The sequence below is a fragment of the Parus major genome, chromosome 8 (assembly GCF_001522545.3).
Source record: "Parus major isolate Abel chromosome 8, Parus_major1.1, whole genome shotgun sequence".
Taxonomy (NCBI): domain Eukaryota; kingdom Metazoa; phylum Chordata; class Aves; order Passeriformes; family Paridae; genus Parus; species Parus major.
The window spans coordinates 6,188,536-6,211,967 of record NC_031777.1 but is presented as its reverse complement, the minus strand read 5'-3'; the positions used below and the strand labels follow the sequence as shown (position 1 = coordinate 6,211,967).

General features: G+C 39.9%; 1 long non-coding RNA gene across 5 annotated transcripts in view; it reads left to right on the top strand.

Annotated features, from left to right (window-relative positions):
* Positions 1-2,567: 2,567 nt before the first annotated feature.
* Positions 2,568-23,432, top strand: part of LOC107208429 — a 66,437-nt gene continuing 45,572 nt past the window's right edge. For 2 of the 5 annotated variants that reach the window (XR_002002048.2, XR_002002052.2), the window contains exons 1-5: positions 6,758-6,953; positions 7,818-8,027; positions 9,803-9,963; positions 11,047-11,168; positions 21,944-23,244. This is a non-coding gene — a long non-coding RNA (uncharacterized LOC107208429). Of the gene's footprint in view, positions 2,711-6,757; positions 6,954-7,817; positions 8,028-9,802; positions 9,964-11,046; positions 11,169-21,943; positions 23,245-23,432 lie in introns of those variants that run through there. The other 3 variants (XR_001523206.2, XR_002002050.2, XR_002002051.2) reach the window with 3 other exon arrangements.

Below are 23,432 nucleotides of genomic sequence, written 5' to 3'. Positions count from 1 at the left end.
CAATCTGCTGCTTCTGGAAGTGTCCAAGGCCAGGTGAGACAGGGGTTGGAGCAACCTGGGATAGTGGAAGGTGTCCCTGTCCATGGCAGAGGGTGGAATGACATGACCGTCCAACTCTATGATTTTCCAAAAATCCAGATTCTGAATGGGTTTACAGCTCTTTTTTAAGTATGAAATAATTTAAAGCTTTTAGAAATGCTCCTTCAGCATTTCATCAGTGATGATTGGTCACATCCAAAGGCCAAGCTCTGTTCTAAGATTGGTGTAGCTACATAGGAATATTCTACTAGATAATAATGCTGAGTTTTAGATAAGAAGAGAAGCAGTGGATGCCTCTTCACTTCACACCCACCAGGTGGTAACAGCTTCAGCCTGGTCCTTGCTGGGTGGAAGCCTCCAGAAAGGGTTTCAGAGCTCATTGCAGGAACCCCTAAGTGCCCAGTCACACACAGACTAATTCAGCTTTTTCAGCTGCTATCCTTCCCTCTGGAAGATCCAAGGGAGATGTCAGAAACTTCAGAAAGACTATGCAGTGCACAAGAAGACCTCTGAACCTTGTCTGAGGTCAGCAAGCTTGTTTTTCAGGGAACTCTTTAGCCCTGCATGAAGTACGGTTTTCTAAGTAGGAACATTGTAGTGTAAGAGTTTAATAAATCCAGGTGACAGTGCTGCTGCAGTGCCCCACAGGAGCTCAAGCGTCATCTCTCCAAACACAATCCAGGGCAACTCACAGAGTCCTTAAGCTCAGAGTACTGCAGGTTGTGACTGCTAAGAAATCAAGGGCAGTAAACCCTGATGGGATCATAAATGCAAGAATGAAAGGAATAAGATGAAAATGCTGAGCTGAATATATGTCCTTATGTTCATAAATACAGCAGTGTCTCTATCTTGTGAAACATCTCTATTTTGTGTCTTGGTTTTGCATCATTCATCAGATTTCATCTGAAAACAGTTTTTGCATCATTCCTCAGATTTCATCTGAAAACAGTTTTATCAGTTTATCTCTGCTTATTTCACTGGAATTATGTCTTTATCACTCTCCTCTCTAAGAGATTCCTGAATTTTCATTCTCTCTTTAAACAGTGGATGAAAGAAAAATACCTTATTCTCTTTGTTCATATAAGCAGAGTCTCACTCTTCTGGGGCCAAATTCAGTTTTCACTAAGTCAACACAATTTTTTAAATTTACTTCTATGGGAACTGAAGACTTCCATAGCACAAACTATGTTGGGTGTCACCTCATAGTATATATACATTGTAAATTTTTGGGAGACATCATGCATTTGGGCAATTTGAAAGGTGAAGCTAAAACAAACCAGATTTAGTAGATGGAGCAAGAGCTTCTTACTCAAATTCTTTTAAAATTACTTCACATGAAAACAGCCCAGCTCCAAATGATATTCAGAACATTTCAAAACGTTAATGATACACAGTCAAATCTCATAATTCTCATGACACTATGAGAAAGGGGGGGAAAAGGGGAAGATAAAAAAGTTGTAAATATTTTCAAGACTGTAGCTATTGAAGATGTAAGAAACATTAGCTGTTAGCACAGTCAGCTGGGAGCATTCTCTTTAGTGAGTGAGTGAGTGATATTTTCTGGATGTGCTTCTCTGAAGGAATTCTCCCTCTGTGTCTCTCCAGGAAATGCTGGATAGCTGATGAATCTACAAGGCAGCAGTAACTAATTGGAGACACTTAAAACCAAGAAAACCCTGGTGTGAGATAAGGGTTATTTAATTTTTTAAAAAAATCTTCCTAGGCTTTACATCCCTCTTGGGTGATGGCGATTATTCACTACACAACTTTTATGAAACTGAGAGCTTATATGAATATGTGAAAGTGCCACTAACCTCTTGAGACCAAACTTGTAAATATAAATTGAAAAATAAACTACTGTAGCTTGTAAAGAATGAGTGATGAAGCATTACTGAATATGCAGAAGTCTTTTCTGATCACTGACTGCCATGAAAAGAATTACTTAAGTCACTATAGCTCCACTGAACCTAGTGAAATATAAAGATGTAAGGCTTCTGATTATGTCCTGGGGCATAATTTCTGGAATAGTTTCTTTTTGCGTGACCCATTTTCAAATCTATATCCATTTTTAAAAAGACAGTGATGAAAAGATAACTAACACAGAAATGAAAATATTTCTGAAGCAAGAAGGATATTATGTAGAACACATAATTTAGTTCCCATGGTCAGAGGAGTGAGGTATCTAATTATTAATGGAATTTTATGTTGATAAAACAGACCTGTGACAGGCTGAAGGGGTCATATTCCAGGATAAACACACCTCATGAAAGTAGATTGGGTTACAACAGTTTTAGTTGAGTTCAAGCTATCTTATATTGATGAAGCAATATAAACTTCTTAGGTCTTTCTATCAGAGAAAGGATTTTGCCTTATTATGGCAACATTTTTTTTTTCATTCCTTTAATGCCTTGAGGAGGTTATATTACAAGACAGCAAACTCTGGGTCAACATGAGCATATTTTATACACAAGGAGTATTAAGTGGTCTCTTGAGGAGGTCAGGTGACTCCACCTGAAGATGAAGGGAACTAAAGGTACTTTATGTCTGCTTCTGACATCAGTCTCTGCACTTTCCTGTGACAGAGCAAGTCTTTTCTAGGCAGGCTCTGTGGGGTAATTGAATTAAGAGAGCCTGTGATCAGCTCTGCTTCTATTTTTAAGTTCCAGAACTTGTAAGTACAATATTTTTCTTGTTTCTCACCACATGCACATTGACAGGTCTGGAAGACCTCGTGACTGTTATGACAGCACAGTTTAAGAGAGGGATTTGTATTTGGAAAGACATGCTAAGTCTTTATCCTGTGAACTTCCTCAAGGGATTGTTTAGGAATAATGAACCAGAGCAAAACCAATTCAGAAAGATACTTAACAGAAAAGAATTGTCCAGTAGGATACAATGAACTGGACAAAGGAGTTTGAGATTTAACTTGAACATTTAGCTTAAGAATATTTACTTAGTGACAAGGTTTCATAATGTTTTCACTCCAAGGATAGATAATCTGTGATGTAAATACTATCCATGTATTTGGGAAATAGCAGACCTGATTAAGAAGTGTTTATGCAGGAGTACAGTGTACTAGGTCTCCTCTATTTACTCTGCTTTATTCAGCAGTAATTGTCAAGTAAGTAATTTTTTTCTGAAGTGATATTTTTTCTTCTACAAAGGTCCATAATTTTTAGCTGATTTGGAAATTCTTGTACTGTATCATGAAGATTTTTTAAATTTTTACTTGTAAAACAGTAAAATCACAGATCAGCATTAGTGCTACAACCTGAAGTTGCTGTAGGCAGATATGTGCAGACCGCAATGATTTAATTCTGTGTAGTATTCAGTGGTAAGGAATCACTGGTTTGAAGGATGATATTTTATTATTTTCATCTATAAACTTGTCAGTGTACACTCAGGTTTGGAATGGGCTAAAAACCATACAATTTAGGCTGGCAGATAGATTGATTTCTGTTCTATTCCAGACAGACAAGGATTTCTTTTCTCAAAAAGTTCGATAAAAAGGACGAGGGTTGAAGAAGTTTGAAGACCGACCTCTTCCTGCCTCCCCACAGCCCTTCAGTCTTCTTCTTACATCAAGGTTATGGCTAACAGACAGCTCTCAGTGAGTCCTGAAAAAGTCCTGCCCAGTTTCAGCAAGGCTGCTTCACTTACAGAATCACAAGATGGCTTGGATTGGAAGGGACATTAAAGCTCATCCAGTCCCATCCCCTGCCATGGGCAGGGACACTTCCACTATTTGGTTGCTACAAGCCCCATCCAACCTGGCCTTGGACACTTCCAGGGATCCAGGGGCAGCCACAGCTTCTCTGGGCACCCTGTGCCAGGGCCTCACCACCCTCAAAGGGAGCGATTCCTTCCCAGTGTCCCATGTAACTCTGCCCTGTGGCAGTGGGAAGCCATTCCCTGTGTCCTGTCCCTCCATCCCTTGTACCAAGTCCCTCTCCATCTCTCCTGGAGCCCCTTTATGCTCTGAAAGGGGTTCTAAGTATTCCCCAGAGCCTTCTGCAGGTGAACTCCCCCAGTTCTCCCATCCTGGCTCCAGAGCAGAGGGACTTCTGCCCTGGGATCAGCTTTGTTGGACTCCAACTCCTTTGGACTCATTCCAATGGGTCCACCTCCTTCTTTTGTTTGGTTTAGACTTCAGGGGTTACAGCAATGACAATGTGAGTGGTACCTCAGCTGGTGCCTGTGAAAAAATAGAAGTGATGTGGAGATTGTATTTTGTAGAGGAAGGAGTCTGTTGTAGGAGGTTATTTAAGAAAACAAAGCATAAATTATAACACCTACTTGCATGGTAAGGGAGAAATGTATTCAATCATGCTATCATGGGTAAACAAAGCAAGGAGGTGAAAATAGTAGGAGTGACTGGCTGACTAAAGAGACAACTAGACTGTTCAGGAACAATGAAGAGAGGTTTCAGAGCTGTTTATTTTCCCTTGCAATACCCAACATGCAGAGAGTGCAAATAATAATAATAATAATGATGGGAAATAAAAACTGTGCTGCAAGATCTGTTCTTCATTTTCATTCTGCTTAGTGTTTCCTGGGGAGGGAATATCTTGAACTTTCCTGGGTGCCTCAGCTTCAGTTTCTGTGACAGCTTTTTAACTTCCCTACTCAAAAGCCAGTGACATGTCAGTAAATGGAGGTGAGCAAGACATAGGAGCACTATGTTAAAAACACCAGAGCTGAAGAGCAGTATTATTATCCCATTCAGAAAGGATTTCTAGGCAGTCAGTGTGTGAGTAATAAAGGAGGATGTGAGTGTCACTATATCTGATCTTACCCCACCCACCCAGCTACCCCTGGATTTCCATCTGCTTCAGATGTCTGGGTCACCCTGGCTTTCTGTGCAGGTTTACAACTGCTGTGAGCATGGAGAGCTGATGGCCAGCATAGCTGCCTGTGAATGGGATATCATTGCATGATCATCTACATTTACGGAAAATCAAGTCATTAAAAAAAAAAAAATAAAATACGAGCCCTAAATCCCCCATAGAAACTGCAAAGAAGGGACCACCATGAACAAGTTGTTGAGTTAGAATACAAGACCCAGTCCCCTCTCTGCTCTGGCTTCATCCAAGGATTCTCTCTCCTTTGTTCTCCTATAGCTCTGGCATATCTAGGCCAGCAGTTACTAATTACCAGGAAATGGAAACCAGTTGCTGTAAAGTGTGAAAGGAAAATTCTCACATTTAAAGCCCATGTTGATTTAACAGCAGAAAAAAAGAGTAACTTTAAGAAAATAAAAAATAACTGCATTACTGGATTAATTGGAGCTCAAGATGCATGCATTATATAATAACACTTCCCAATGCAGCTACCTTTCACCCCTTTACACATTCCTCTGAGCACAAGACACACAAATAGTTACCACAACTTAGAACCTGTCTAGACCACACCTTTCTTAGGAGCCTTAAAAAGGTGTGGTCTATTGTTGTCAGAATTACACCATGTCTTGAACTTGAATCCACGAGTAGTTGGAACCTGCCATAACTACAGCAGAGAAAAAGAAGTTCAGGAGTATAAGAAAAACTGCTAATGCTTACCCTAATTAATCAATTTTGCTTTCTTTTTTCATATGCTCATTTAGGCTGGAAAATAACCTTTAAGGTAGTTTTCAGGCTACTAAAAAAGATTTCCATAAATGTTTGTTTGGAGAACTCTAAATCTGTGAGAAGGGGGCTGGCATATCATCAGCTACTAACAGTATACAGAACATGTGTCTAAAAGGAAGAATTCCTAATGCTTCAGGCAAAGCCATAAAGGACAGGAAGGTGTTTGGGAGCAGGCAGGGTGCATGTGACTGGCAGTGGAATGCAGCCTCCCAAAAATTTGCCACCAGGTCAGATCTGAGCAGGCAGGGTCAAACATTGCTACTGCCAACAAAACTGGAATTCACCTGGCCACAATATTATTAGATAGGCATTTGATAAGTTAAGGCTCATATTTAATTTCACCTGCTCTGGTGTGAGGTGTGATAAAGGAGCTGGAATGAGATTACCTTGAAGGTCCCTTCCAAGCTGACTGAGGCAGCCCAAAGACATGAGTTAGCATTGTTCATGTCTACTTTCTGAGGTGCTTGTGAAATTAGGAAATTCACTGAAATAAAGTTGTCTTCCTAAAGCAACTTTTTAGAAGATTTAAAATTTAAAAATACTAGTATATTCAAATTTTCTTAAGAGGAAAAAAATCCCCAAGTAGTCAGCATAAGTTATTGTAGTGTTAGTTTTATCAGTAGATTTGCAATAAATCCATGGGCTTATATATAGAAATGGAGCTGTGTTAGCATTCTGTGAGGAAAATGCTATTTTAGTCTGCTTATCCACTGAGGAGATAAAGCAGACTGTTATGTCAGTCTTAGCAGCAACTCAGTTTTCCCGGATATGTTGAAAAAAAGAGTTTTATATCTATTCCCCATATGGAGGTGGAATGTGTGATGCAGCCTAAAGCTATTTCCTTTGAAAGCAGAGCTCTGAATTCCTGCAATAAAGGCATGGATGGAAAGGCCTGCTGTTAACTTGACAGAACAAGGAATCTGGCACGGTTTAATCACAGCACATTTCACCAGATTAAATTTGCAGTTCTCTGGCAGTACCTGCAGTGGGATATAGAATAACCATACATTTTAATTTACCTGGGATTTTTTTTTTTTTTTTTTTTTGCTGGGGACCTTTAAAAAGGGCTCTAGGTAGTTGTGAGTAGCTGGTTAATCCAGAGCCACGTGGGACTTGCCAGCCCAAACAGACCCTGGGGCTGTGAGACTTTGAAACCTTATGGGGTGAGAAAGGACTGAGGTCTGGGGAAGAGTTTGAATCAAACAGTACTGGCTGAGTCCACTGGAACCTTTTGAGCAGAAGGGGATGCTGTGATGGGCTGCCCTGGAGCTCTGCCAGCTACTCCAGGTACAGCAATTTTCCAGATAGGGGTGTTATAAGTATATATTATTGGCTTTTCACAAATATTAAAATGAATGCTATATGTATAATGTTAGAAAACTTTACTGTATTAATATAGTTTCTTTTATTTCTGCTATTAACAAAACTTAGAAATAGTAGTGTGATACATATATATATTTCTGAGGCTGTAGCATAGTATTAAAATAGACTGCTTTTGTTCATATAATCCAGAGAATGAAAAGACAGAAACCCCCCCTGCATTCTTAGATTATTTTATCCAGATGAAGATGGCAGTAACCAGAGCTCCAGGGGAGGAATTTATTGAACCTCTCTTATCAGGGAGTGTGAGACTGAACAGAGCCAAAACAAGATTGATTTGCTGGGGGGGTGGAGTTGAAACTAAGCAAAGGAACATCTAAACTTAAGAGGAATGTTTGAATCATGCATAGGAATCTATGAATATACAACAGGCTAGTGCTTTTAAGGAACAAGCCTTTGCTAGTAAGGGGTGCTCTTGGCTGAATGACAAGGCACCCAGCTGTATTTATTAATTAATTTAACTATTTGCTTTATTTTTGTCTCAGAATTGTCTTTTTATTAAACTTTTTAAATTATACCAAAAAGGTGAACCACATTTTTCACAGGGGCTTACAATATCAAGTGCAGAAATCCTGTTTCCTTTCTGCTAGCATCCATTAAATCAATATCTAAAGGTCAGGCTGGTAGGTTTAGTGGAGAGGACATCAGCTGTCCCTTGTCTTCTCCAGAACTTCCATTTACAAGGTCCAGCTGAGAGGAACAGGTTTTAAGTACCCTCAGTACAAGAACAGCACTGATGCTGCTTTTTCTTTATCCCTGTCATCTTTGCAGGGGAGGGACCTGCTCTGTGAAGACTTTCCTCCTTCTTTCTGTCAGAGGCATCTTGATAGGGAAGCTGAAGCATGGGGGAATAGCTTTTCTTTGTGGAACAACCCTGCTGTGTGCTTCTTTGTCCCTATCCTTGCCTCTCCATAGAAGACAGGCTGTGTGTGGACCACGTGCGTCTGTCGGACCACGGGAACTCTCCTGCTGTTTTAACTGGTGAGCAGAGGGGAAAATATTCATCAAAGCAAACATTAAACCAGACTGGTGAAAAGTATGGCGATCATTACAAGTCACAACATGACCAAGAATCTTGGTTGCTACATGTTCTACTCAGAGCTTTGTATTTAGTTAGAGTAATAGACATTCATATTTAAATTGTCAAAGAGACAATAATCAGAGGTATTTAGCATGAGCAGGTGTACACGTCAGGGCTTAAATTCACTGAAGGATGTGATTAAAACAATTATTGCCTCCCCTTTTTTTTGACCAGGAGTACTGTCTTGCTAATTGTGGGCCACAGGTTTGCACAAGATGATGCCCTGAGTAAGAGCAGAGGTAATCACTGACATCATGCAAAATAAAGCTGCTATGAATGGATTTTTTTAATTAACTGTCTTTAGGGGATAAGAATCTTGGCTGTAAGTTTGAAAGCAAGTAAAGGTATTACAGATAATCAAAATAAATCTGCTCAGCCTCTGGAGTACAGCAGAGAAGAACAAGGGTCAGGAACTCAGCCTGAGGAGATCGGTCATTTTTAGAAAAGGATAATTGTCCTAAAAGGGGAGGTCTTCCCATCACCACTTTGGAGAAATCCCTAATATTAGATCCCCATAAATCAATCAGTAGTTCAACACTTTTCTCAGACACAACTGTTGCCACCAAGACTTGAGCTGGCTTTCTGCAGTGGGATATACAATAACCATACATTTTAATTTACCTATGACTTTTTTTTAGCTGGCTGATGACCTCCAAAAAGGGTTTCATTTAGAAATTATAACTTTCAGAGCACCAGTTTTTGTGATTGTTTACAATGTGATTATCTGCTACTGTTCAGTTTTTATTTAGAGTCCTACAGTATTTAATGGACACAGGGAATTCAGTGGCAGGAAGTACAGTGAATATCTGTGAAACTCGGATTCTCACATGGCCCTGTGTCTTTGTCCAAGCAAAATGTCAGTGTTTTTAAACTGATCCAAAGTGGGAATCCTTTGCCTGGCTGCCCTGATACTGGGAACATGATTCCCTTCTTGGGATCAGTTTGCAGTAGCTTGAGTCAAACCAGGTTTCTTGCTGCAGATGGGTGAGGACTGTGCTGCAGTTTGTGTGAATTGGAGGGCAGACTGAAACCCCAATCTTCCCTTTAATGCTTCAGTTTATACTTTATTACTTAAAACTTTTTATAGTTTTAAGAAACAGGGATCAGTAAGATGAGAGGAAGGGCAGTGGTGGTGACTCATGATTTCTATGCCTCACGCAGACACCGCAGAAATCCCACAGTGCTGTGAATCAGCCTAAACTGGGCCTTCTGAGACACTAACGTCAGTCAGCATCCCTGCTTTGCTCTGCTGGGGACCCTTGTACTTTTGTAGATATTTGCATATATTATAACATATATTTAATAATATACATCATTATATATTATGGTGGGACACTGACACAGGGTGCCCAGAGAAGCTGTGGCTGCCTCATCCCTGGAAGCGTCCACGGCCTGGGTGGATGGGGCTTGGAGCAACCTGGGATAGTGGAAGGTGTCCCTGTCTATGGCAGGGGGGTGGAAAGAGATGAGCTTTAAGGCCCCTTCCAACCCAAACCTTTCTATAATTCCACGTTTCTATTATTATGTGGAACAGAGAAACAGGAGGAAAAAAAAGTCAATTAGAAGTACACAACAAGCTTTGGTGTAGTGTGAAAATGGATAATAAAAGCCATCCCAGCACACTAAACCTTCCTCCCATTTCTAATTGCATTTTACATATAATTTTATCTTCCAGTATCCCTGTTCAAGAGTTTGCTTAAAATTAACATGAGGTATAAATTCTGGAACCATAATTCACAGAAGTGGATTGAAAAGTAGTGTTTGTTCATCTTCTTCACTGTGGAAGGATTGAAAGGCCAGAGCCCTGGTGAGCAGTGGGGAAGAAAAGTGGTCCAGGTAAAGGTTGGCAAATGGAAAAAAGTGAATGAACAAAGTTTATAAACATGCGGAGGGGTAGGAAAACACTTTGGAAATTATATACACAGAGAAATATAAATATAACCCAAACTCTAAACTGGAGGTTGGTCATGCCAGCTGCAGCCTTCCCAAGATTTCCATTAGACTAACATGCTTCATTTTTGGGTAGAACTCCTGCACACGCCCCTGTGCTGCTTGAAGAATAAGCTTAAAAATCCTGAGCAGAAATTCCTGTGCTGCTTCTTGAAAGCACTGAAGAAAAGCAGAATAGAAGAGAATAAATATTCACTTCTATTGTAAAAATACTTTGGTTATGCTCTTTAAAATGCTAATGCAAAAAGTAGAAAAGCAGCTGACAGAAAAGATAAAATTGGAACTATGAATGGCCTCTGTGGGATCCCAGCCATAACCAGAGAAGGCTTATATTTTCTTTTAAAATTGTTCATTCACTACTTGGAAATGTTTATTTAAAACCTTTTTCCTGCAAACATCTAAAGGTATTAATTTCATACTTGTGAATGGTTATTAAGCTCAATGGATGTGAGATCATGGTCTAAGTTCTGTTGAATTACTTCATGTTTAGTTTACTGAAGGTAGCATGTCTAGGGCTGTCTGGTTGCTGCAGAGACAATTTATAAGCCTCTCAGTCAAAGTATTTTTCAAAATAATTCATATACAGCTGCTTTCAGATCTAGGGGTGGCAGGCTGACTGTGTATTTTGTCACAATTAAACAGACCTGGTTCTTCGTGGTTTAAAATCACTGCACTAGTATATGGTTTCTGATGTAATAGTCCCAATAATTTATTTGTTATATGTAGCCTTCCTGCAAGGGCAGTGGGAACAGTGCCCCCTGAATAACCACCCAGCTTTCAATGGATGCTTCACAGATTGCTGTCTGTAGCCCAGCTAGAAGGAGCTCAGATGTTTTCTGGAGGCAAGGTTTGCCATAGAGGAGCTCCATCAGTAGCAAAGAGGCTTCTTAAATTCAAATTTAATTAATTTTTATCCTGAATATTTGCTTCTGTTGCTAAACAAGTGACAAACGTTACCATCTCTTCCAGAAAGGTAAATGCCTGCCAGGTGATCCCTGTACCTCGTGGGAACACCCAGTAATCCATGCTTTCCTGAGGGACAGTAGGAAGGGGAAGGTGGGAGTCTGTCAGTGGAACAGCTGGGTGAAAAGGTCAGTGCAAATCCGGTGTGCGCATAATAATGACTTTGTGGAGATTAGCGTTATGCTAATGACCCAAATTCCAGGGGGTGTTCCTAATGCATACAATGGGCATGCAGGTGTGCTGGGTTCATGAGCTCAGCAGTACAACAGGAAATATGGACTCTAGAAGGAAATTCCCTCCCAGAGTGAAAGCTACTTTATATCAGATTCTACTTCTCAGAAAACAGGGAATACATTAAAAAGGAAAATTTTAAAAATTGGGCAGTGTGGAAGACACAAAATACCTCGAGTAAGCTAAAAAGCAACTAGCCAAATCTTACGTGTGTACATGTGCTCCTGCTTCACATATAATCACTGAAATTATTGAGTTTTCCTGCAGTAATAGAAGCTCCTTGGCTGTCATTTATTTCCTGTATGAATGTTTCGGGACAGGTTATCCAGTTGAGTGCCTGTAACCGAGTTGCTGAACTGGAGCACTGGGTTGTTCTGTCAGCTCAACATCCTGAGTGCCCTCCCTCCCTTTCCACACGTCACGGGGGGGGCAGAGGGGAAAGAAATCCCTAAGGTTTAAAGCAGTGTCAGAGCATTAACACTTAGTCGATGACAACTCTAAGGATTAATTCAAGCTGGTTAAATCCCTCTTAGCGAGAATAGGAACCAGCAAACCATCTGGTGGAAAGAGCAGTATGACAGGGCTAAAAGGAAATACTGTCCGAGTAGGCAAAAAAAAAACCAACCCAACTTTTCCACAGCCTTTTGGGAATTGCTGTGTTTCCTAAGTGTCTGATCACAGCAAATTACAGTTTTAATTAGAGTGGTTTGAATAAAGAGGGTGAAGAAATATTGTGTTTGCAGCTCAGGAAAAAAGCAGATTTAAACTTTTATGTTTCTACAATACCACATGACACTTGCAAAAAAAAAATAAAAAGAAAAAAAGAAAAAAAAATACTAGTCATGTATACTGTGAAAAAAAAATCCCAACCCATTCAATGTATTTTCCTGCTAAGGCCGGCTCTGTTGCCAGCCTCTGTTCTCTAGCTTCAATATTGAGTGCTCTTCACAGAGGCTTTACAGCTCCTCCTGTGAGAGAGCTGCTGTGGAGCTCCTGCGTGTGGAATCGCCAGCGCCAACAAGGAGTAACCCAAGTGCCCAGCCAAGGTCAGTATCACAGCCCTGGGACTAGCAGAGCTGGCCTGGCCTACAAAGGCAAGCTGATCAGCCTGGGAAACTGCTCCGAGGTTACCCCTGCAGGAATTAAGAGCGTTTGTCTCTGAAGCAGATCAGACAATGTCAATTGGATTGGAGGTGAAGTCTCTCCTCCGTGATGTCACTCACTGATATTTATACTCAATATAAGGTCTTGCTGCTGATAGGTTTAAAGCTTTGTTCAGTACTTTTAGTCTACTTATGAATAAAGGGATCTCTGAAGCCTTGTAAGATTTTAATTAGTCTGTTTTCTGAGGTGCTGCCATTGCCTGGTCCATAGTGGCACCTGGCTGGCTGGGGTGATTGCTGGCAGCTGTGCCTGCAGCCTCACAGGCAGGGAACTTCCGAAGGGCAGGCAGTAAATGCATTTTCCATTCACTTTGATCTGTTAGTTGTTCCCTTTTTAAATCTAGGAATTCTCTTTTGTTGTCAGTCATGAAATGTAAAAGTGTTATGTCGCTTTATGCTTCTGTTCCAAAACAGGGTTTACTAACTTCCTGATTACACACAGCTTGTCTACTGAAAGTTTTCTTCCTGCTGCTCCCCAAATATTGCCAGGCAAAGGAATTTATAAATTCAGCATGTTGGACTGTAATCTGATGTAGAAAATGGCTTTGCAAATATAAGCACTGATTGCTTTTATTTAGCTTGCTGATAGAAAACCACCAAAGCACTGGTTCACCCTCCTCTTTTGAAGGTGACTATTTTTTGCGTGTAAATGTCAGAGTAAATGTGAACAGGGGAACCCTAAGTCTTGCCTGCTGCTTGAAGTGAACCTTTTCTGTACAGGGAAGGAGGTAAAAAAAGGTCAACAAACTTTGAGCCTGTATTGATACAATAGCGAACCACCTCTTCTTTAGAAGCAGTAGTCCTGTTCTTCAGCCCAGCCTTGCTCTTAGAATGCCGCTGGGATTGAAAAATGTTTTCAAAATATGCGGTTTCATCACTACTCAGGAGTTTCATGGGTTTTAAAGGATTGTTTTCTCTCTCAGGAGCCTAAAATAAAGATAAATTGGGAATTTTTGGATCCAGATTTGAAATAAGAGGATCAAAGGACTCAAAATACCAACAAAGATGAAAAGAGTTTGTTCGCCAGTGTCTGCTGATACTGAGGGCTGTGCTGAACCCTACAATATCAAGCAGGAAGCATCTGTGTGTGCTTATCAGCTTTTTACAACACAAAAATCACAGGTTTCTGACATCTGCCCTATCAAAGATAAGGAGTAAGATGTATTCACAACATCTGTGTGTCAGAATATTGGACATACTCCAAAATCTGGAGTGACTTATTTGTGTCTTTCAGCTCAGTTTATGGGCAGTTTGTGTGATAGCATTAAAACTGTGTGAGAGGTTGAAGCCATCCATCCCCTCTGGTTTTGGTTGTGATGAGAATCCATCAGTCTTGTCACTTGTTCTTATAAACCAGCTGTGCCCTTAGAATGGAGAATAACTAACAGCACTGAGTCATGGCAGGGAACCTGCAGGAGTCTTGAAGGAAAACATTATCCTCACATCTGAGTCATAAGAATGCATCTTCATGAAACATCTTGATAAACCATAAACTCTACAGCAAGATTCACAGTAAGGGTTTACCAATTACTACTAATTAATTCCTAGCTAATGGTGCTCCAAAAATAACAGCTCAAGGCAGAACAGCAAATACTGTTTAGTTTTTTATTGGATAAAAGCCTGTTAAATGATTTTGTTTTTAAAATTTCACTCTGATTTTAGCCAACATAGGAATGCACACGCTGACTGGGACCAAGTTGGCCACTGCTTTGACTCTGACAGTGGCCAGAAGGGGATGGCTGCAAAGAAAAAAATAAAATAGGGTGTGTAGCTTACCTGTCCCTCTCCCTTTCTTCTCTCTGCCTAGTCCCATGTGATCTCCCAGCCATTTTCTTAGGCAGGGCTGATGGGATTTGTGTTTTAGAAATTCCTACTACAGCTCTTGCTAAGCATTTGTCCAGTTGCTTTGGGAGCTCATATAAGCTTTTTGCTTATTAAAAATGGAAAAGGCAGCAAATGGAAAGGACAGCAAAGGTGCAGAACAACATCCATGTAAGGTTTGGTTGGACAGAACTCCACAGCCAAAACACAAAAGGAGAGAAATTGTGTTCTGCTAATTTCCCTTTCTCTTCCAGCACAAAAACTTGTGCATGAGAGGGATAGTTATTTTTACTCACCTCTTCCAGGCTATTCAAGAATATATAAGCTTCTAAAATATCCCCTGTAAGTCAATCCTTTCCTGTGCTGCAGGGTTTCCACTCAGTCAGTCCTCATATGGAAGGTGGTCCATACATTTCATCGTCTTTGCTCTCTTTTGACCTTTTTACACTTTGCATGTTTTGTGTTTCACCAAAGCTTCCCAGAGTACTCAGTATGAAAGATCCATGGATGTATGTAATGGTATCATCTTGCCTGTTTCATGCTTCATTGTTTTTGTAACAACTCCTGAGTCTTTACTTTTTGACAGCTGCCAACTATTGTGATGGTAAACAGCTGGCCTGAAGCCTCACAATTATAAATCCCCATTTTATAACCGATAGGTAACTCATTATAGAAGTACCTTGACCGGCAGGTTATATAACTTGACCAGTGTGGACCACTGAAGAGCAGGCCCAGGTTGCTGGGGACATGGCTGCTATTGGCTGGTTGCCAGGGGGGCAACCAGTTCAGAAAATGGGGCTTAACCACACGGACCTTCACAGCTATATATGGAAAAGAGCACTCCGTAAAAGCTGGCTACATGAGCTTTGGTGTGTTTATGTTACATCCCTGTCTACAACATCGAAGTGACAGCCAACAACTGAGTGGATGGTTTCATGTAAGTCTTCATCTAAGCCCGGTTCTTGCTGTGCCCGTTTTCCTGAAGTTGTTCAGAATGTTGATTTAGTAATTCCCAAACTAATGAATACTATTTTCATTACAATTACTTACAAGATCATACTTATATATGCATACTGAATTTAATTAGCTTTAATCATTTGAGTGATTTCAATCTGCATCTTTAGGCATCTGAATATCTTTTTTACATTTGGCCTGAAATGAGAGTTAAATGTCTTGTTGTGGCAGTTTGGGGTCACTCCAATCATAGTTGTGTAACAAAATGTGTGAAACAGAGCCATGCCATCTGCATTTTCATGTGCTTTCTAATGGATAATCAATGAGGTACCTTCAAATACTGAAAATATCTTCACACACTTACAAGTAATCATTGAAATCTGCAGCTGAAAAGCAATATTAGTACTTCTTTTTTGGCCATTCTGTCACTATAGAATTGACCATAATTCCTTTACTTTAGCCTCACTAACCCAAGGTCCGGGTCTTTTTTTCCCATAGAAAAATCTTTCTTAGTGGTCTCAGGGAAGGAGCTTTTGCCTTTGGCAAGGCCTTCAGTCAAGGGAGGTTTTCAGTATTTGAAATGTGCCTAGCAAGAATGAGATGGAGGTCAACTGATGCCAGCAGTCCTCAGCTGAGTGGTGGGAGTTATCAGGGACATGGAAAATAAGGTGTCTGAGACATCAGGGGATTGTTAAGGGTGGAAAAGACCTTTAAGATCACCAAGTCCAACCATCAGCTGAGCACCACCACCCCAGGTGCCATATGCAGGCATGTATGAACACCTCCAGGGATGGCGACTCCACCACTGCCCTGGGCAGCCTGTGCCCATGTTTTACAACTCTTTCTGTGAAGAAAAGCACAAGAATTCTGTTGCTTAAGGAAAAGGAGACTGAAGAAGAACCTAAGTTTTCAAGGACAAAAAACCTGTGGTAAGGGAAAAGATACTACCTTGTTTTCTGTCTGTGGAATCTATAGTGCATTTAATGATAAAATGGGTTTGCAGCAGATTTTCTGGGCAACTGCCATGTCTTCACCACAGAGGTCTGGAAAGAAAGGTCTGTTGTTCCTGTTATGAGGCCAGGCAGCAGCTGGAGAGTCAAAAGTGCAGTAAGAACCTCAGCACACCTGGAATACCCATGTCTCCCAGAAATGGAACTAACACCCTGTTGATCCTTGCAGTGGCAATGGTGGCTCCAGGACTGTTGCTGCTGCTCCAGGAGAAGCTCTCACTGTCAGAGTTGTGATATGCTCTCCCTAGTGAAAAAGGAGCAAGTTTAAAATGTATTTGATATTGTGGCACCTGTCTGCAGGCTTTCAACAGCAAATGCTGGGTGAAGCTCATCCAATTTTGAGTATGAGTGTTCTTTTTTAAATTTTTCCTAGCCTACTGCAGCTGGCAAAAGTTGTCAAAATAATAGGTTACAAAGATATTTTGTAGGGAAAAGACCCAATTACATATCTGGACTTACTGTGTAGAAAGAACATCACTCTTTTTTCCCACTTTATTCTTTAAATTATAATTTCTTTATTTCAAAAATATCTAATTCCATGAACTTCTATTCTAGATGAAATTTATGGATTGTTCTACAAATCTTGTGGTAGTTTGTTCTTTACCAGCTTGATATTGTTAAACCCAGTAGGAAAATCTCTTGAGGAGCTGGAAAAAAATTTAGGGCAAGCCAGCTTGAATTAATTTCACTGTCTGGAGCATTCTTAAGGATGTAAATAATCTAATGCTTAGAATATCTTTGAAATCTTCAGTTTGTCAGCCTCTGTTACAATACTTTCACAGACAAGTTCTCAAGAATTTAATAAGGATTAAACAATTGAACTTCTGTGAGAATCAAGGAGTTTAACAGAAAGTGATTTGCTTTTAAATGGGCTCTTAATGAACCCCTCTAATGCTATGGCAGAGACACACAGCAGAAAATGTGTGGAGCAAGGTCTCACTTCCTGTTTGGCTGTAACAATGCACAAGCTCATGCACAGCTTAATTTGGTGTCTTGCTGCACTGGATCTAAAAATATAAATCTTACTACAACCCTTCTGAAATGTATACTGGAAAAAAGGAAAATTCTGTAAGAATCTCTGGAAGTTCCACAGAGTTCTTCCTGGCATCCTTCTGAGGTTTGTGCAGCTGGGGTAGCCAGGAAGACATTTCCCAATGTGTAAGTGGATGTATAGTGACCACAGTACTTGTGAGGAACACCCCCCCCTTTTTTTTTATCCTTATTTTGCCCTTTAGTTTCCATAGTTGCTTTTATTTGGGAAAGCAGTGTCTTCCAGAGCTAGATGATCACAGATATCCAATACTGGATTCCCTTTTCCTGTCCCAGTTCTGCTTTTTGAGATTTTACCTTTCTTTCTGTAAATGAATTGGCCCCTGAGATTCAGTGGCAATAATTATATGGTTTTGTTTCCTGATAATAGGACCTAAGACTAGAAAAATGGTGAGTTTTCCTACTCCTGCTGGTCTAAACTTGTCTGAATTTGTCAGCTGAGTGCACAGTTAAAATAGTTGGTTTTGTTTGCAGAAGGTGGGACAAACCTGTGCCTTGTCTGTGGTGCTTCACTTCAGGAAAGCTTTGGTTCTACGGCTGCATTTGTTTTCTACACTTGTAATATATAATGGACAATACTCCTACTGTTTACATGATGATGGTATTTGTTATCTAATGTATATGTCAAGCGCTTTGAAGAGCCAAAACATCACCTGCCTGCTAGTGATATTCTTACCGCTGATCATGAAATTGATTCAAATTCTGATCTTGTCTTTTGTGTGAGTCATTTACAGTTCTCCAGCATTCAATAGCATTAAAGAGCTATTACCAGAATAATTTTTATTGGTACAACACCAGAATCAATCTCTAGAATTGCTTCCTATATAGTGTGTCTGTACTTGATTTCAAATACCCATTACTGTAATTACCTGGAAATTACAATATTGCCAAGAAATCAGTACTTTGGGCTTAAAGTATCTCAGTTAAGATGATTAAGGAATTAGAATTTCCCAGCTTTTGTCTGAGGCAAAGTTCTGATAGTGCTGCAGCTCCATTAAAAGCCGGTTGGCATGTTTAACACACTCAGAACAGTGAGTTTAGTGTGTTTACGAAAGATGTTTATTTTCCATAGTCATGTGGCTAAAATCTATCTTTGTTTGTTTTAAAACTTTGCTTCAAAGAGTTTTCCAGGCTGGAAAAAGAGGTGCCCTTTAAAATGTGTATTAGGGACGGTTGTTTCTCCTTGGGAAAGGCTGCAGCACACTTGACATATCTCACCTTAAGCTTTGTGCTCAAGCTGAAACGTGGCCAGTGCTGTAACAGTCAGGGGTGGATGAGTCAGAACAGACGTCAGCAGAAAGGCACCTCCTACCAGCAGGGTGAAAATACTGAAATATAAGGGGAAGGTCAGGAAAAAAAAATGCTTAAAAAATTAGAAAGCAAAATTCAGCTTCCTCAAAGAACTTGTGGACAAGGTGAAGGGTGATGCTCTCTTCAGATATGGAACAGAAAGTCTGTAAGGCAGTGGCAGTGACTCTTCCCAGCTCTACTTGCTGCCTCCATATTAAGATTTATTATTTAATATCTGTTACAGACACTATTTAGAACAGTAAATACCCCTTCTCCTCTTGGCTCTTCACTAACCTAGCCAGATGAGGCTCTTAATGACAGTTTGGCATGAATTTTGACCAGTGAACATTCCCTTGCTAAATAAAATCAATTGATGGTGTCTCTGTGCTGATAATGAAGTTTGTTCCTCAGATAATGAAAAGTTTAGCATACAATCACTGTTTGCATCTCCTCCTGGGCTATTTTTAATTGGGAGTGTTTTAGCAGCCTTCCAGTACCTAGAGGGGCTCCAGGAGAGCTGGAAAGGAGCTTGGGACAAGGACCCAGAGGGCCAGGACAAGGGGAAATGGCTTCCCACTGCCAGAAGGCATGGTTAGATTGGATATTGGGAAGTAGTTCTTCCTTATGAGGGTGGAGAGGCCCTGACACAGGTTGACCAGAGAAACTGTGGCTGCCCCTGGATCCCTGTAAGTGTCTAAGCCAGGCTGGATGGGGCTTGGAGCACCCTGGGCTAGTGGAAAGGATCCCTGCCCATGGCAAGGGGTAGAATGAGATGTTTTCTTTCAACCCAAACCATTCCAGAATTCCAGGATAATCTTTGATTGGTTCTATGAATGTCAATCTCTTCTCTGCATTTTTAAACCCATTTTTTTAGCAAGTCTCTTCTGAAAGAAAATACCTTCTATATCACCCAGAACTGCTGAGAAATGCCATTTTTCTTGTCAGCAGAATTGCTGGTGGACTCTCACTGTGGTAAGCATAGTAAGGGAACACATGGTAAAAACAGAATTTGCATTTTAAAATATTGTGGAACTGATGAAAGCTTTTCTCCTGAGATTAATTTGTGAGTATGTAGTTGTTATTTTTCCTCAGAAGTTGTGCAATCCTGTGGCCAGACTATTACTCACCTACTTTCTAGGATGCTCTGTGTTCATGTGTTAAGGTTGGCTCCATGCTGTGTTCCACATGTAGTTAGGATGGATCCTTGGATCTTTTGGAAAACAACCAAAGGAAAAAAAAGCATCTAGACCTCTGTCCTGAGTCTTCTGTCTGGCCTGTTTATGCAACAGGGTCAATAAAAGCTAATTGAGATTGGCCTTTTGTTGCCCCACTTCTCCTGTTTTTCTGATGTGTCCCTCACCAAATGTAGGTTACATTTATCTCCAGCTGTCAATGCTGGTTTGCCACTGCTGGCTCTAAATCAATAAAAATACACCAGTATTTTCTGTGTCCCCATTCTCTGGGGTGTCATAGGCCTTGGAGATCCTGCCACATCAGAAATTATATTGGGAGCTGGTACAGAGCACAGGGCATGCTCAGAGAATGAACAGCAACCTGGAGGAGATTAATTCTCTACCTAATACTATTCATAAAAAACTCCTGTGGATGACTGAAGTCCTATTTTCCCAAAATGCAGCACTTTTTCCCTGTGTGCCATTAAACACCAGACACCATTAAATTATTATCATGTTAATGTAAGGATTTTACAATCACAGAATCACAGAATATCCTGAGTTGGAAGGGACCCACAAGAATCATAGAGTTCAATATGTTTTAAAAATGACAGAATCATTGATTCCATTTAATAATGTCACAATGATTTTCAATCTTTTATTTCTTGATAAATTTGTATTTATTAGTGATAGATTAAACAACTTCCCAGTTGCTTTGCTTCCCTTAAGAGTCCCTGCTTAAAGGATCTTAAGATACAAGACTAGCTAGCAATGAGGGAACACATATGTATCATAGCACTGTTATTTTCTACTAAATTGTCACTGGTTCCATGAGAAATTATTAACATGGATAAACCTTTCCTTGGAACGCTGTCTCTTATTACTGTTTAATGTTAAAAGTAGCAAACTGACTTAGAACTTCCTGAGCTCCAGTGATGGGCTTAAACCTTCATTTTACAAGATTATAGGCCTAGATTTGCAGTGGGGTTTGCCATGCTTCTCTTCATTCTTGAAAGTGTCCCTTATAAGACATAGGCTGCCCATAGGTCCCAGTGTAAATGCTCATCTATACATTACTCTCCCATAATCAGTAGCAAAGCATTTGTATTTTGAGTCCATGCACTTCATGTTTTCTGTGACCCCTTAAGGGCTAAATCTCACTCACTTTGATAGAACCCTTTTCCCTCTTTAGTCCCCAGTATTTACTGTGAGCATGCAATGATGAGATTTGGTGATTCTTTGATGCAAGCCCTGTGGAACTGAAGATTTCTTTGGGAAATACACAGTGCAAATTTTTGGTTAACTCTGCTGGCCTGAGTGTGCTAGGGCTGAGGAGGAACCAATACTGGTGTTATTCAGATGTTTATGTAGATGTTCATCTTATTCACAGAGGTTTTTTTCTGTAGCCCTCCTGCACTGAGCAGACAACCTGGGAATCCTTTGCAGGCCAACTGTCAGCAGTCAGACAATGGGTATCAGAGGTTCTGAAATGCTGTTGCTCAGTTGTGTTTGCTGACCTGGTAATGTATGAGAACCTTTTTTTTGCACCTACTTGAGGAACTAGAAATATTGGCCTTTTCCAGGCCTTTCACTCTTTCAGTTGTAAATAGAAATACAGTCAGTGTCATCTGCAAATTGCTTCCTTGTGCTGGGTCAGATTCAGTATCCAAACCAGTCAGCTTAGCATGAAAATCTGTGGAGTTTAATCTTAAATGTTGGATTGTTCTGTTTTTCATGTTCATAGTATTATGTAGAGGAAGGAGAGGACAATGCAAAAGGCAAATGGAACAGCAATTGCTGTCTGGATCAAGCATTTGAATTCTTTCAGCTGCATTCTTTCCCCCAAACTTGTGAAGATTTGGATGTGTATATAGCTCTTTTTCTCTGCTCTCATATTCCAGGCATGGATGAAGCATAGGAAGGGAAGAATCCTAGCAGTAGCACCCACAGCTACCAAGTGTTTTGATGACATTGAGGCAAGCTTTCAGTTTCACTGGAACATAACTCTTGCAGCTGTGGAAGTATAGACAGGAGAGGAACTCAATGGCCTGCTTAAGAGAATTAACCTTTGCCTGTGTTTCCTGGGCAACACAGATAAGGAAAGGAATAACTGCCATGCTTAAAAAACAAGTTTGTTGTATTCATGGGGAAAATTGCTCTAGCAAAATCTAAATGACTCTCAAGCAATAATTTTATTTTTTTTTTATTCCAGTTTTCTTTTCAGACCCCACTGAAACCATGTACACAGAGAAGAATAAACATAGTGGAATAAATATACACATAGAAGAATAAACAAGCCCAGGTGGGAAAGTTACTCTGAAGGAAGACAATTTACGAAGTGGACACCCTTAGCCATTCCTTAGGTAGTTTGATTCTGGCACAGAGGAAGGTATTTACCATGTACAAGGACTGAGTCCTCATGGGAATTTAGATGCACTTAGAAGAACACCAGTTCTGTTGTTTGAATACATACTTATAGATAGACAATTCAATGTCTGCCAAAAATATTTGTCTTTTGACAGGTTCATAGTATTTTATGATCAAACTAAAGCAAACAATACTGAAGAGTGGGGGAAGAGGATCTTTTTGTTGTTGCTTATTCCTCATCTCAATAAGGGTCTTGCTAAGGGTCCTACTTATTTTGTTTTTATACACATACACATATATGTATGTTGTTTTATACAATTTTAAACTAAAATATTTGTAAATCCTGGTCAGTAAGTAGAAATAACAAAAGCTGTTAGAAATGTTGCCATTTCAGTGGAGCTTCTGTAAACATTTCACCACTGGCAAGCACTTGCTGATCCGTACTTTAAGATAATTTCATTATTTTTGTTTGTTTGATTTTAACCTTTGGTTTGTTTTTAACCTTTCCTAGAGTATTTTTAGTAATTTTAATTACTGTTCCTAGACTAAAATCAGCTTCTGTCCCCATTTTCCTTAAACAAATTGTCTTTTCCAAAAGAGCATCATAAAATAGATGAAAACAGGTTCCAGTGCCTAAAGACTTAAGGAGAGGTAAAGGATTTGGCAAGGAGATTGCTATAAAACTGCTTATCAATTTGTACTTTCTGATTACTCTCCCAACTCTCCCTTCATTTTCTATGAGATGCTCTGTGAGCCAATGCCCCAACTTTCTTCAGGTGAAACAGAGTGCAGAATTCTCCTGGTTTGACTTCTATAGACTCTATTTATTGTCTGATTTCTTATTATAAAGTGGAAGATAAAGAAAAACTGGTGCTTCCTGTTGTCTGCTGTTGATTTCAGATTGTGTAACCTAACCGAGAAATGGCAGTGCTGCATGATTTGGAAACTTACAAGAAAAAAATTCAAACCTTTAGTGTGTCTGATGGACTAAGATGAGAGCATTTATTATATGTACTCTCTTCTTGGGCATTGCAGTTTGTGGCTAAGAGTCCCTGAAAAATCTTCAGCAGAAACATGGATGAAGTGCTCCTGGTGCAGTCTTTTACTCTCCTGTGTAGCTTTTTATGATAAAACAACTGTTTTAAGGTAACTGGATTGTCTTATGTGTGTTATATTTGTAAATCTGAATTTTTAAATATTCTTGCATTCTTGCATTTTCCCTTGCCCTCCCTCTACTTTTTTTTTTTTTGTTGTTGTTGTTGTTTTTTTTTGGATGAGGCTTGCAGGATGATGTTTAGATCTCTTACATATTTTCCTTTGCATGTTTTTCTTTT